General features: G+C 39.5%; 1 long non-coding RNA gene across 1 annotated transcript in view; it reads left to right on the top strand.

The window, feature by feature from the left end:
• The first annotated feature begins 311 nt into the window (after positions 1-311).
• LOC141089600 (uncharacterized) overlaps positions 312-14,831 on the top strand; it is an 84,394-nt gene continuing 69,874 nt past the window's right edge. The window contains exon 1 of the long non-coding RNA XR_012232337.1: positions 312-500. This is a non-coding gene — a long non-coding RNA (uncharacterized lncRNA). The remainder of the gene's footprint in view (positions 501-14,831) is intronic.

Raw genomic sequence — 14,831 nt, 5'->3', positions numbered from 1 at the left:
AAAATGAGTTTTACCAAATAGCTAAAGCAGCATGAAGAAATCCTGCAGATCTATTTCAGGGACAAAACATACACAAGGTCAGAATAATGAATTATGGTTTTTGATTACCTGAATATCTGCTAATCATGATATAATGAAATGAAGGCAAAAGACAAATACATTGCGATTACATTACAGTCAACATTAGCATTTCTATTTTAACCTTTGCATTATTTGTTAGTTTGCAAGTAATGACCTATTACCTGGGAGTCAAATGTGTTTTTATCATCTCTTCCTCTATAAATAATTAACCTGCTTACATTCCAGTCTTGCTTTAGAACAGTTTTCCCAATTCAGTTCAAAATGTCCTACATATAACCTTTTAAAGTTGGCAGCTACAGACTGTTGTCAAGAATTCCTGTTTCTCTCATTCTAATCTCACGGCCTTCAGAGTACTCACAGACCTGTTTTTTCTATGAAAGTCAAGACACCAAGGATATGTAGATGTGGAAGCTGAGACTGTAAGTAAATGTAAACTTTAAGGTTTATGCTCTTTTTCATCGAAAAAGTAGGTCCATCAAAATCAGCATATAATCAGAATACTAAGAAACATTCATATATTTTTTTGAGAAATTTTGATATCTGCCATGTACAAAGGCAATATACTGTAAAATCCAAATATTATAATTTACCTAAATTGTTTTACTTCAGAGATATTTATAAAGACAAGCCAAGTTTAATTTTTTTTTTCAGGATAGATTATCAATATCAGATAGGTGGAGGTCCAACACTGACAACCCAATGCTCAGTTGATGCGTGGAGCCATGTCGATGGAAGTTATAGTATGATGAAAGTGTAAGGGGGATGACGGGACCACAGATACCTGCATGCCGTGTCCGGAACTGAAGAGGTTGTATCCCCTGTTTCCGGGGGTAAGCTTGTTAGGGACGGCGGAACGCACTAAATATAAAATAATAGAAAGTTCGTTCCCTGCCCAGGGTCCACCGTGCAGAGGTGTTAAACTGCTGCTATGTAATGGCAGACGCACAATATGGCGGTATAGCACACGCGGGTTGAATGTCACCCGGTGTGCGCTGGCGAGCTCTGTTAAGTTCACAGAGGCGCCTAAGGCATAAACATAAATGCCGAGCCTGTTGACCTCACAGGTCTCAGTGGTGTGCACGCATGGTATAAGGTCACAGGACTCAGGCCCAAGACACAGGGTCAGTGTCCGTCTAGACCTACCGTGTGTCTGGGATGCCGGGATTGCTGTGCAGGCTCCTGAGCGGTCGGTGGAGAATGGGACACCGCTGAATGCAAGGCTCTGGATTCCTGTTGTGCAGCTGCAGGAACCTGACACCTAACAAAGATTGAGTCAGGCAGACCTTCCCCTTTTGGCTGAGGGAAGCTTGAGACAGTGGGACATTCCTGCCGACCCAGGAGGGCGGAGAGAGAGAGGAAGAAAGCACGCACAGCAGCAGGGGGATAAAAGAGAAAAGCGCGCAGAAGGTCAGTTTGGCGCGATCACAGAGCAGCGCGCAGAACGGCTAGTGGCGCGCTCTGCTGCCCCTTCCCCCACGGCAGAGGACCTGCGCTGCAACAGGCCTAATAGAGAGAGCATCCGTTGCCTGCAGATCAGAGTCATGCACACAGAGCAGATCTGTGCACACAAAGCAGAGCCTACAGTGCCGAAGTAGAGAAAAGGGGCAAGCGTGCTGTAGCAGCCAGAGAGAGAAATGCTCCATCCTGGGAGCACCAGCATTATGCAGGCAAGTGTCCGTGCAGCAACCTTGTCACCGGCAACGGGGATCTGAGAGAAAGTACACGTGCCACATAAGAGTGACCACATATGCGACTGACACTTGCACCCTGACTTCACCAGCCAATATAGTTGCAGAGCCACGTTGGGCTTTTACAGGACTGTGGCCCGTACCCCTGTTAGCCACTGCGGTTTATGGACTAGGCCCAGTGGAAGGTACCAGAGACCGACCTCTGCCGCCAGAAGACAGGGCATTAATGCCCACAGGACTTTTCTGGAAAAAACACCACGACAGCCGTTGCCAGCGCCATTGAGTTCTCAGCAGGAGTTACAGTTGGTGGAACCCCTGAAAAAAGTGCTTCACAAGAACTGCTGTTATCTGAACCATCGTTCTTCTATTTACAATATCCTTTGTCATCTAAACTGTTGAATCCCCTGTTTAACCCTTTACCTCCCAACATCCTTTTCCATCTATACTGTTTAACCCTTTACCTCCCTGCACAGAGTATTCCTGTTATTAAACTTGCTAACACTTGCTCTCCCTCCTGTCCGTTACTGCATCCCGCGTTCCTGTGATTTCTACAAAAGTACCACAGCTTTGTAGTGACCATTTTTAGGTACTACATCTAAGATCACATTCACTTTAATGGCATCAGGTATTGACTGAGGGATGAACGTACTGAGTGTCAGACCTCCACCAATCTGATACTGAAAATCAAGAATATCTCAGTCTCAGACAAGCTCCTTTGTTTTCACACTGGCCTCTATGACAGCTAGTTCACATTCTGAGACAGAATGTACATGGCGGTTATATTAACTCAATTCTTCATTTTAGCTTTTCTGTTTTTTTTCATTCTCTTCTCCCAAGTTCCATAACTTATACCTGTATAAGGGCTATAATGCAGAGAAACAGGAAACAAAAATGTATGTTAGGTTAAATGGTTTGTTAGTCTGCTAAAATTTAATCTTTCCAAAACTGAACTTCTTGTGTTTCCTACGTCTCTTAACCTACCATACCTTAAACTGATGTGTTATTTCTGTGAGAGGCTGCACCATTACTCCTAAGCAGCATGCCCGCTATCTTGCTGTTAAATTTGACTCCGATTTTTCCTTTACTCTTTGTGTCCGATCCCTTACTTGGTCATATCACCTGCACCTCAAAAGTGTCACAAGAATTCGACCTTTCCTATCTTTGACATTGCAAAATCTCTAAATGTTGTTCTTATTCATTCTTGTCTAGACTATAGTAACTCTACAAATTATTGTCCCTATAACTATACTCTTCCAGTCTATCCTGAATGCAGCAGTCAGGAGCATATTTTTGTTCTACCTCTGTACTATCCTCAATAGTCCAATATAAACTTAATCCACCCTATCCATGTGCTCTGGTCCACTAATGATCTAAGACTGACATCCTCTATAATTCGAACCTTCCACATCCATTTCCAAACTTCTCTTGTGCTGTGCCAATTCTCTAAAATATGCTAACTTAGGCAATCTGGTGAATTCCCAGTATCCACAATTTTAAGTTTGCTCTAAAAATACTTTACTTTATCACCTCACCTGACTTATTGAATTATTAGGTACTGTCCCTTCCTAACTTTTTTCAGCATCTTGTCCCTCCTATGATCTGTTTCCACACCGTCCATGCAGCCTCTGTTTTGTTTCTGTACTTATACAGGCAGTGGCTGGTGACTGGTTAATACAGCATTATTTGAATGCCCCTATGTATTAAAATGATTTTTTGACCATGCACTTTTTTACCTTTTGTGTCATCCTTATTTCTTTATAGATTGTAAGCTTGTCAACTGTTTGTTGAATTATGTGTTAATCTGTAGCCTCTTGTTTGTAGATGTCCCCTCTGAATTGAAAAGTGCATCAGTACATGTCAATAGTATAGATTAAAAATTGCTATTATTGTTATTATTAAATGGTGAAAAAGTGCATCTAAGAGGTTAAACAGCAAGTATTTTTGCTTGTTCATATCACTTTTGTTAGAGGCAGGTGGTTGCTGTATAACATAGCTAACAATCACAGTGTATGGAGCAAGCTCAGCTTTTCAGCCTCTCCATAAACCATCACTTGACATGTGGCACCTCTTTCTAGCTTGGAGACACAGCGACAATTAGCTCATCTCCTTCTGTATGGCACCTAACAGACGATTTTGCAGTGGACTGCCATTGCCAGCTAGAAGAAAATTTCGTATTACATGGTGGCCATTCAGAAGCTTTATACATTTATTGCTGAATACAGCCTGAATACATGTGGGGATTTCCTAACAAACAGGCAATCCCCACATGTATTCAGGCTGGCTAGCAGCAGCAAATCATGCAGCTACGGCTACAGAAACTAAATCACCGAGCATATCCAAACACTCGGAGATCACCCAAGCATGCTCGGGAAATCTCGAGTAACGAGTATACTCGCTCATCTCTAGACTCATTTGTATTCTATACCCTTTATTTATTACATGAAATAGTAGGCTGTAAAATCTGTCAGTAAGCTTGTTTGACAGGTCTCTCGGTAGCCCATATGCATCCCATCTGTAATCATCTTCGAAACTGAAATGTCTACAGCGTTGTTCATAGCTTTATAATGGACCATAAAATAAAATAATTGTTATTGCACTTTTGTACTTAAATACCAATGAACCTACAGTGGGATTCTACACTGCAAACTTACAAAGTAGTTGGCAGACTGGTCTTTGATTTTCATTACAGAACCAGTACAACTTGAGACCTCTTAATCCATGGTTGTCAAGTTACAAGAATCAATGCTGCTTCTGATAGCTCATATGTCTACTACAATGAATCTGTAATTGGCATCAGAGATTGGCATTAATATAATTTAGAAATATTTTTGTAGATTTAAAGATTAGAACTCCTATGTTTTGGCTTTGGCTATGTTTGCCATCAACAGCACCCACACAATTAAAAAAGTTGTCAACTTCATAAAAATTTTCAGCACAAAATTTATGACTGTATGTCCCAAGTTAAAATACAATTCCACACACTGCTGAATTTCCAAGCCAAAATTGGTTGTTTAAAGAAGAGAATTTATCTCTTTTCAAAAGTTATTCATAGGAAGAAGAAGAATATAATAGTATCACCAGAGTATATGTGTATTTGGATAGTGAGCAAATAAATTTTACATCCTTTAATTTTTGCTAAATAGCAACAGTAGCATTTTTAAGGCAAAAAAAAATTAACTTTAAAATGTATGACGAATGCAAGTATATCTACATGTAACATGTACATAAAAAGCAATATTATGGGCATACACTTGTATTACTAATATAGATCCCAAGAAGATTAAGTGTAACCTGGCCACTTCAACACAAGATACATCTACAACAATCAGTGACCGAAACAAAAAAATAGAGGAAATATATTAAAATAGCAAGTTTTTATTAATGACAACTAATAAAAGCAGGACAATTTTATAAAAAGGAAAATAAAGGGCAGTGGACTTTCAAGCAAAGGGAGATCACAGGTCACATAGAGGGATCCAAGAAGTAGCAATGCAATATAAGATAATATATACAGGAAAAACATTCTAGTTCATAATACCATTTTATAATAAAAATCAACCACCATTATAATAAAGTGCTAGTGCGATATATAGTGGAAAAATATTAGATGCATTACTCATAAATGGTTTGTCCCAAATGGAATCCCACACTATCATGAAACTGGAGGTAGCGTAAATATGATATCCATACACTATGAAAGGTAAATTACCTAATCAGAATGCACAAAATGAATTCTGGGTCTCCCCTCCCCGACGCCATTTTGCCTCGCTTCTTACAGGAGCGTTTCAGAAGAAGCAAGGCGAAATGGCATTGGGGTAGGGAGACACAAGATCCATTTGGTACCTTCTGATTATGTAATTTACCTTTTACAGTGTATGTAAGTTATATTTAGGCTACTTCCAGTTCTATTTGGGACTAACACTTTGTGAGTAATGTATCTAATATTTTTCCATTATGTATTGTACTAGCACTTTATTATAATGGTAGTTGATTTCTATTATAAAATGGTATATGAACTGGAATGTTTTTCCTGTTTATATTATCTTATACTGCATTGAAACTTATTTACATTGTATTATATGTGATAAAAAGAGAGAAGAGCCAGCACTGCCAGTGGTCAGAACACATAACATGAGGTGCATATGCACATATCTTACTGCATTCAAAATGAGACATTTAGCAAAATATTGATCAATATATTGAGCCACCCCGCCACGCCAAGGCAATCTCATATGGGGGGTCCTACTCTACATTTTTATTTATTCACTGTGCCATTGCGGCCTCCTAAATGTTTTAAAAGCAAGACCATATCAAATGCAATCCATACCTGAAGCATATCTGCATCACTCCAGTGCAGCCAGATGGAGCAGGTGCAGATGATGGCCAACCAGGTCTGAACACAGACATCTCAGGTTTGACCTCCACACACTGCCTGACCAGCAAACACAGATGAAGGGCAATGCAGGCTCAGACATGGATGCAAAAATAAATAAAGCCTGGGGCAGGGCGGGGCTGCCGTGAGTGTGCACAGCAGCCTAGATCAATCACGATAAACACAGAAAAGATGGCGAACATGACCCAGCGTGCACGGCAACAGTGGTGGTCAGCCACAAAACCAATTTGCAATAAAAAGAGAGAAGAGCCAGCACTGCCAGTGGTCAGAACGCATAACATGAGGTGCATATGCACATATCTTACTGCATTCAAAATGAGACATTTAGCAAAATATTGATCAATATATTGAGCCACCCCGCCACGCCAAGGCAATCTCATATGGGGGGTCCTACTCTACATTTTTATTTATTCACTGTGCCATTGCGGCCTCCTAAATGTTTTAAAAGCAAGACCATATCAAATGCAATCCATACCTGAAGCATATCTGCATCACTCCCGTGCAGCCAGATGGAGCAGGTGCAGATGAAGGCCAACCAGGTCTGAACACAGACATCTCAGGTTTGACCTCCACACACTGCCTGACCAGCAAACACAGATGAAGGGCAATGCAGGCTCAGACATGGATGCAAAAATAAATAAAGCCTGGGTCATGTACGCTATTCTTTCTGTTTTCTTAGTGATTGATCTAGGTTGCTGTTCACATTAACAGCGGCCCTGCCCTGCCCTAGGCTTTATTTGATTACGCACCTGTATCTGGGCCTGGATCGTCCTTTATCTGTGGTGCTGGTCAGGCAGTGTGGAGGTTGGACCTGAAATGTCTGCATGGACCTGGCTAACCTTTATCTGCGCTTGTCCTCTCTGGTGCCATAGGAGCGATTCTGAAATGCTTGAGGTACAGTGTGCATGTAATGAGGTCTTGCTTTTATACATTTAGGAGGCCGCAATGGCACAGCGAACATAAAAAACGTAGAGTAGGACTCCCCATACGAGACTGCCTTGACGTGGCGGGGTAGCTCAAACAATTGATCAATTTTTTGCTAAATGTCTCATTTTTGAATACAGATAGAAACCAATGTGTGTTTTCACACTTTATGTATTACGTTCTGACCACAAGCAGCGCTGTCTTCTCCCCCTCTTTTTTCTTGATATTGGTTTTGTGGCTGACCACCACTGTAGCCGTGCGCGCTGGGTCATGTACGCTATTCTTTCTGTTTTCTTAGTGATTGATCTAGGCTGCTGTTCACATTAACAGCGGCCCTGCCCTGCCCTAGGCTTTATTTGATTACGCACCTGTATCTGGGCCTGGATCGTCCTTTATCTGTGGTGCTGGTCAGGCAGTGTGGAGGTTGGACCTGAAATGTCTGCATGGACCTGGCTAACCTTTATCTGCGCTTGTCCTCTCTGGTGCCATAGGAGCGATTCTGAAATGCTTGAGGTACAGTGTGCATGTAATGAGGTCTTGCTTTTATACATTTAGGAGGCCGCAATGGCACAGCGAACATAAAAAACGTAGAGTAGGACTCCCCATACGAGACTGCCTTGACGTGGCGGGGTAGCTCAAACAATTGATCAATTTTTTACTAAATGTCTCATTTTTGAATACAGATAGAATCCAATGTGTGTTTTCACACTTTATGTATTACGTTCTGACCACAAGCAGCGCTGGCTTCTCCCCCTCTTTTTTCTTGTATTATATGTGATTTTTCTACATATATAGTGTATTATCCCTTGGATACCTCTACGAGGCCTGTGATCTCCCTTTGTTTGGAGGCCCACTGCCCTTTCTTTTCCTTTTTATAAAATTGTCCTTTTTTATTGTTGTGATTATTAACCCTAGAACGCATGACCATAAAAATCTACACTTTCACATACCTGGGGCCTTTTAGGCCCGTGTGCAAATAACATGGAATAACTCAAACAAAAATAATTTTCAAAGTTTATTTGAAAATTGCAAAGTAAGGATGCATTCCCACTAGCGCTGGTGTCTGCCAGGAGGAGATCTGTAATGGATCTGACCTCCTGGTGACCCCAGCTAAGGCTGGCGGAATCCTGGTATCCCAGCAGCCTTAACTGGAGTTACCAAGAGATCAGATCCATTACGGATCACCTCCTGGCAGACCCCAGCACCAGTGGGAACACAGCCTAAGATGTGAATAATTCAAAACATTACTATGTGCAAAAAAAAAACAAAAGAGTAACTGAACGGGCTTAAAACGCCCAAAATAGGCATTCGATATAACTCTTTATAATAATGTTTTTTTGTCTAAAAGTTTTTTATATAAAAGTTGCAGTAAACATGCTGCAGGAATAACTCTTTTCAAAGGTTCCTTTTCTACTTTACTAATGACTGCAACAACTTTCACACATTATCTGTTTGGAAGAATGCTCCTTGCAGACATTTTGTCCACAATTAGTACAGACACGCTCGGATTTCCTGTCCTTCTTTGCTGGACAAATATAACATCGCTTTCTTTTTTTATCTCTTGGCTCTGGATGTTCCTGAAAACGTATACCACATCGGATCATAGCTTCTGTTTGCCTTTGTAAGCATTTTGTTCTGCTTCTCTCCATCATGTTAGGCATTAAAAGTTCATAGCAAAGTTCTGTCAAGTATAGACGTCTCTTGTCCTTTCTGTTGGCATGGAATTCTGGATGAGTCTCACTATAAACAATATAAGTATTGAGGGCCAACACATCTAGCATATTATGAAAAAGAACTACAGGTCAACGTTTTGTCTGCCTCTTGCACGTATACTCTCCAATCATTTCGTCCATCTTGTACATTCCTCCTTTGGTTTTATTATAATGCAAGATGATTTCGGGTTTCTGTTTACTGTTAATGGTGTCTATACTTCCATCACGGTGCATTGTACTCAGTAATATCACAGATTTTTCTTTCTTAGCTTTATAAGACACCATTGTCGCTTGATTGCAGAAACCAAATACACTATCATAAAGTTGTCGATGTTGATTGTGCTTCATGATTGGAGGAATTTCTCTACGGTTTTGCTTCATTGTACCAACAAGTGTAAGTTGTTTCTGAAGCAAAAAGTTGCCCAGTTCAAGATTGGTGAAGTAGTTGTCCATTGTTATATTTTTTCCAGAATAGAAAATTGGTTTCGCAAGTGTTTTTACTACGTCAGAACATAGGTCTTTCTGGACTGGAGCGTCAACATCTTTGCCACAGTAAATCAGACCATTCATTCCATAATAGCTTGTAGAATCAGACATCCAGAAAATTTTAATACCATATTTAGCAGGCTTGCTGGGCATATACTGAATGAAATTGCAACGTCCCCTAAATGCAAGAAGTTGCTCATCCACTGTCACATTGTCACTAGAATGGTAATGCTTAGTACAGTTCTTGATAAAAAGATTCCAGATGTAGCTTATGGGGGCTAATTTATCTGTTTCCAACCTGACAGGACGAGTTCTCTTGTCATCAAAACGAAGGCTTCTCCGAATATCCTCAAATCTATTGACTGACATTGTAGCTTTGTAATGTGGATCTGAAAAAGGGTTCATAAAGAGTTCTCTGATAGGAACATCGTATGATTTTGTACTCCCGGCCAGAAGAGTAAGGCCAATATAAGCATACAGTTCCTCTTTTGTTATATTTTTCCATGTTTTTTTTCTTCCTGAAGCGATACGTTTTCCTTCTAAGTTAGTACACAAAACTACCTCATCTACAATATCATCTGAAAAAAATTTACAGAGCATATCTCTTTTGGACAAGAATTGTGGAATTCCTACAGTTCCTTGAGCAACTCTTACAATATTATGTGATGGGGTAAGAGAACCTCAGCAGTACTCTTCCAATAAACATTAGTTTTGGATGTTCTATTTGTACGTTCTGCTGGATCCATTGCTTCTTCATCATCTGAAGAATCGCTGGACGATGAAGTAGAGACATTAGCTGGTGGTATGTACTCTTCATCAGACAAAGAAAGTTCACTGTATTCATCACTATCAAAAATGATTGCTTCGATTTCTTGGTCAGTCAAACCCCTGGATGTAGACTGTGCCATTGAAACCTTAGAAGTCAGTAAACTAAAATGAAAAAAAAAAAAGACTACAATCAGGGTTGTACACTCTTTGTTAGTGTGTGTGCTAAGGGTAAAGTGCAGACCCCACCTCTCACCTTCAGCAGGTCACCACTTTCTTTTAGGTGCAGTAGAAGCTTTTGGATTTTTGGAACTCAGAAAGTTTCTTTTTCAATAAACAAGAAAGCTGACTCCTTCCTCCAAAGTCTCTTCAGCAAGTAGCACACAATGAACAGTGTTCAGGACCTATGATGATGTCAGAGACGCATGACGTTGTGAGGGAGCCTCCTTCCCAAGATTACATGACCATGTAGTCAGGCAGAATTCACACTCTTCATAGCCACAGCAGAGTCATAAAGACTGAGTCAAAGTCTTCCCCAGCAACAGTGAAGACAAAAAGACTTAGGATCACATGTAAGCCTAGTATGGCCCTAAAAGGCCCCAGGTATGTGAATATGGGGTATTCACAAAAAAGAGTTGTTATACCGAAAAGTCTGTAACATAAAAATAAATGAACAACTGGAAATGACAAACAGCTATATACCTGAGGAATACCTAGAGTTTCAAAATTCTAACTAAAGTAATCTTGCAGAAAATAAAAAACAATAAACAGGGCGGACCTGCGAGGCCCCAGGTATGCGTTCTAGGATTAAAAATTTGCTATTTTAACCCTTTTACCTCCAAGGGTGGTTTGCATGTTAATGACTGGGCCAATTATTGCAATTCTGACCACTGTCCCTATATGAGGTAATAACTCTGGAACGCTTCCATGGATCCTGGTGATTCTGACACTTATCTCGTGACTTATTGTACTTCATGATAGTGGTAAAATTTCTTTGATATGACTTGCATTTATTTGTGAAAAAAATGGAAATTTGGCAAAAATTGTGAAAATTTTCCACATTTTAATTTTTATACCCTTAAATCAGAGAGTCATATCGCATAAATTAGTTAATAAAAAACATTTCTCACATGTCTACTTCACATCAGCACAATTTTTCAAACCAAATTTTTTTTTAGGAAGTTATAAGGGTTAAAAGCTAAACAGCAATTTCTAATATTTACACCATTGTTTTAGGGACAACATCACTTGTGAAGTCACTTTGAGGGGTCTATATGATAAAAAATGCCCAAAAGTGACACCATTCTAAAATCTGCACCCCACAAGGTGTTCAAAACCACATTCAAGAAGTTTATTAACCCTTCAGGTGCTTCACAGGAATTTTTGAAATGTAAAAAAATGAACATTTAACTTGTTTCACAAATTTTTTTAATTCAGATCGAATTTGTTTTATTTTACAAAGGGTAACAGGAGAAATTGGACCCCAAAGGTTATTGTACAATTTGTCCTGAGTATGCTGATACCCCATATTTGGGGGTAAACCCCTGTTTGGGCGCATGGCAGAGCTCAGAATGTAAGGAGCACCGTTTGACTTTCTCAATGCAGAATTGGCTGGAATTGAGATAAGACGCATGTCGCGTTTGGAGAGTCCCTGATGTGCCTAAACAGTGGAAATCCCCCAATTCTAACTGCAGCCCCAACACACCCCAAACTCTATTCCCAACCCTAGCCATAACCTTAACACACCCCTAACCCTAATCCCAACCCAGACCCTAATCTCAAACCTAACCCTAACTTTAGCCCCAACCCTAACCCTATCCCTAATGGGAAAATGGAAAAAAATATTTTTTTTAATTTTATTATTTTTCCCTAACTAATGGGGTGATAAAGGGGTGTTTTATTAACTATTTATAATAGGTTTTTATCTTTAGCAGCTGTCACACACTAAAAAATGCTTTTTATTGCAAAAAATAGTTTTTGCATCACCACATTTTGAGAACTATAATTTTTACATATTATGGCCCACAGAGTCATGTGATGTCATGTTTTTATGGGACAAGTTGATGTTTTTATTGGTACCATTTTTGGGCACATGACTTTTTTGATCCCTTTTTATTCTGATTTTTGGAGGTAGAATGAACAAAAACCAGCAATTCATGAATTTCTTTTGGGGGGGAGTTTATACCGTTCCGCGTGTGGTAAAATTGCTAAAGCAGTTTTATTCTTCGGTCAGTACGATGACAGTGATACCTCATTTATATCATTTTTTATGTTTTGGCACTTTTATACAATAAAAACTATTTTATATAAAAAATAATTATTTTTACATCGCTTTATTTCCGATGATGGAGCTATATCGTGGCTTGTTTTTTTGTGGGACAAGATGATGTTTTCAGCGGTACCACGTTTATTTATACATCTTTTTGATTGTGTGTTATTCCACTTTTTGTTCAGCGGTATGATGATAAATCATTGTATTTTTGCCTTTTTTTAATGGTGTTTACTAAAGGTGTTAGCTAGTGGGACAGTTTTTTTGGTCAGGTCGTTACGGATGCGGTGATACTAAATATGTGTACTTTTGTTTTTTAGATTTTTTTTATTCAAATATTTATTTATTGAATAAGTATTGATTTTTTTATTATTATTTTTTAATATTTTTGCAATTATTTATTTATTTTATTTAATTCGTCTACACTTTGTCCCACTGTGGAACACTCATTTTGTGCAGGCTGATCACTTCTATAGCATGCAGATGTGCATGATATAGAAGCTGTCAGCGCTGCATGGATTTTACACTGACCTGGGAGACTTCCTGATCATCACTGCGCATGATAGGAAGACTCTCAGGTCTGGAGACCTGGATGTCGACATGACGACATGGGGTCTCAATGGCAGCGATCAGGACCCCGCGTCATGCCGTGGGGTCTCCAATTAAAAGGCAGAGGGGCTGCCAGTCTTTCTTCCGGCTCCGGAACACTGCGATCATGTTTGATCACAGTGTTCGGGGGGGTTAAAGCGCTGGGAGTGGTCCGTGACCACTCCTGACACTTAGGGCCGGGTGTCAGCTGTGAGAATCAGCTGACACCTGGCCGCGATCAGTCAAGCTCCCCCCGTGAGCGTGGCTGATTGACTATGACGTACTATTCCTATCCATGGGAACTAAGTCCCAGGGCACATGGACGGAATAATACATCTAAAGTCAGAGAGGGGTTATATATATTTATATATATTTTCATGGAATCTCTTTTTATCTAGTAACATATGTATTTCTTTTGGCGGACTGTTGCAGATATACTTTGTATTATTTTGAATGGATTTTTATCCTAGGAATAAAGCATGTACACCAAATGTTATGTATTTTTCTTTGCTTAATTGTTCCATAAAAATTACCTGAGGAAAAAAACTTCATAATCTGAATGTACCCTGAATCTGATATTTCCATTTCAATGTGTCATATTACCGTAACTTATATGGAGCACAATGCTTTCTTGGGGTAGATCCTTCCTGTACACTTTTTATTAAATCATTTGCACACTGTTGTCACTTGCATATAAAAAAATTCACCCATTTCTTAGGCTATGTGCCCACGTATGCAGAAAATTTCTGCATGAAAACCAGACTCCTTCCCAGAAAATGCGCGTTTTTTTCTTTGTTTTTTTTGGGCGTTTCCATGCATTTTTTGCGCAAAAAATGCGTGTTTTTAATGCTTTTTTTTCTGCATGTCCCCAGTCTCATAGAAAATAGCTAAAAATGCGGACTTTTCCGCAAAATTAATGAGCATGCTGCGTTTTTTACCACGATGCGTTTTTTTCGAGGAAAAAAACACATCAATATGCACAAAAAGTGCAGAATGCATTAAAATGAATGGGGTGCTTCTTTTAAGTGATTTTTAAGTGCTTTTGCCTGTAAAAACTCTTAAAAAACGTGAAAAAAATGCTTACGTGGGCACACAGCCTCACTGTGGAAATACGAAAACCTCTTTCTGCTGCGCTCAGTCATTCTTACTTTGTTTACTGTGACTCTCATAACTGATTGTCTACATCTCTCTCTCCAGTCTATCTTGAATTCAGGAGTCATGTTCATCTTTCTGTTCATCTGCTACACTAATGCCTCTACACTGCGCCAGTCATTGCACTTGTTGTCCTTCTGCTATAGAATACAATACAAACTCTCAGCCACAAATCTCTTCACAATGCTGCACCTCTCTACATCTCCTCACCTATCTCTGTCTACCACCTTACTCATGCTCTATGTTCTTCCCAGATGTAAGACTGACACCAAGTCCTATCTTCCACATCTGTTTCACTCAAGTGCATTTCATTTCTGTTAATGCATGAATACTGGCTAGGTGATCATAGTAAGCTATTACAAGTTTGTACACAATACCTCTAAATTGCAAAGTGCTGCAGAATATGATGGTGCAGTATTAAGGTTATTATTATCAGTTCCTAGGGACTGTATTAATCAATGACATTTCTCAGTCAATTGCCTTTCATTCATGTCATACATAAAGCTTAAAGCATGCATACTCAGCTGCACACTGTCTGCAGACAGTAAAAGAAGAAAATGTGTGGGGAAATTTAAAAAAAAATGAAAATGGAAAAAAAAGCTTCATCTCTTCTATATACAGTACTTGCATTTAATTAAACTAACAACATATGATGTTCCATTTACATTAGCAAAATGGTGAAACATGCCAAGCCATTTTCCCTGGCAATTGTAGGCTAAATATTTGTCCTTGAAATTCAAGTATCCAAAAGGTCTTTGAAACTCCTGGTTTTC

This window comes from Dendrobates tinctorius, unplaced genomic scaffold (assembly GCF_039654945.1).
Source record: "Dendrobates tinctorius isolate UK_male_01 unplaced genomic scaffold, ASM3965494v1 ptg000046l, whole genome shotgun sequence".
NCBI classification, from domain to species: Eukaryota; Metazoa; Chordata; class Amphibia; order Anura; family Dendrobatidae; genus Dendrobates; species Dendrobates tinctorius.
The sequence above is the reverse complement of the archived record's forward strand: the minus strand, read 5'-3'. Positions and strand labels throughout refer to the sequence as shown.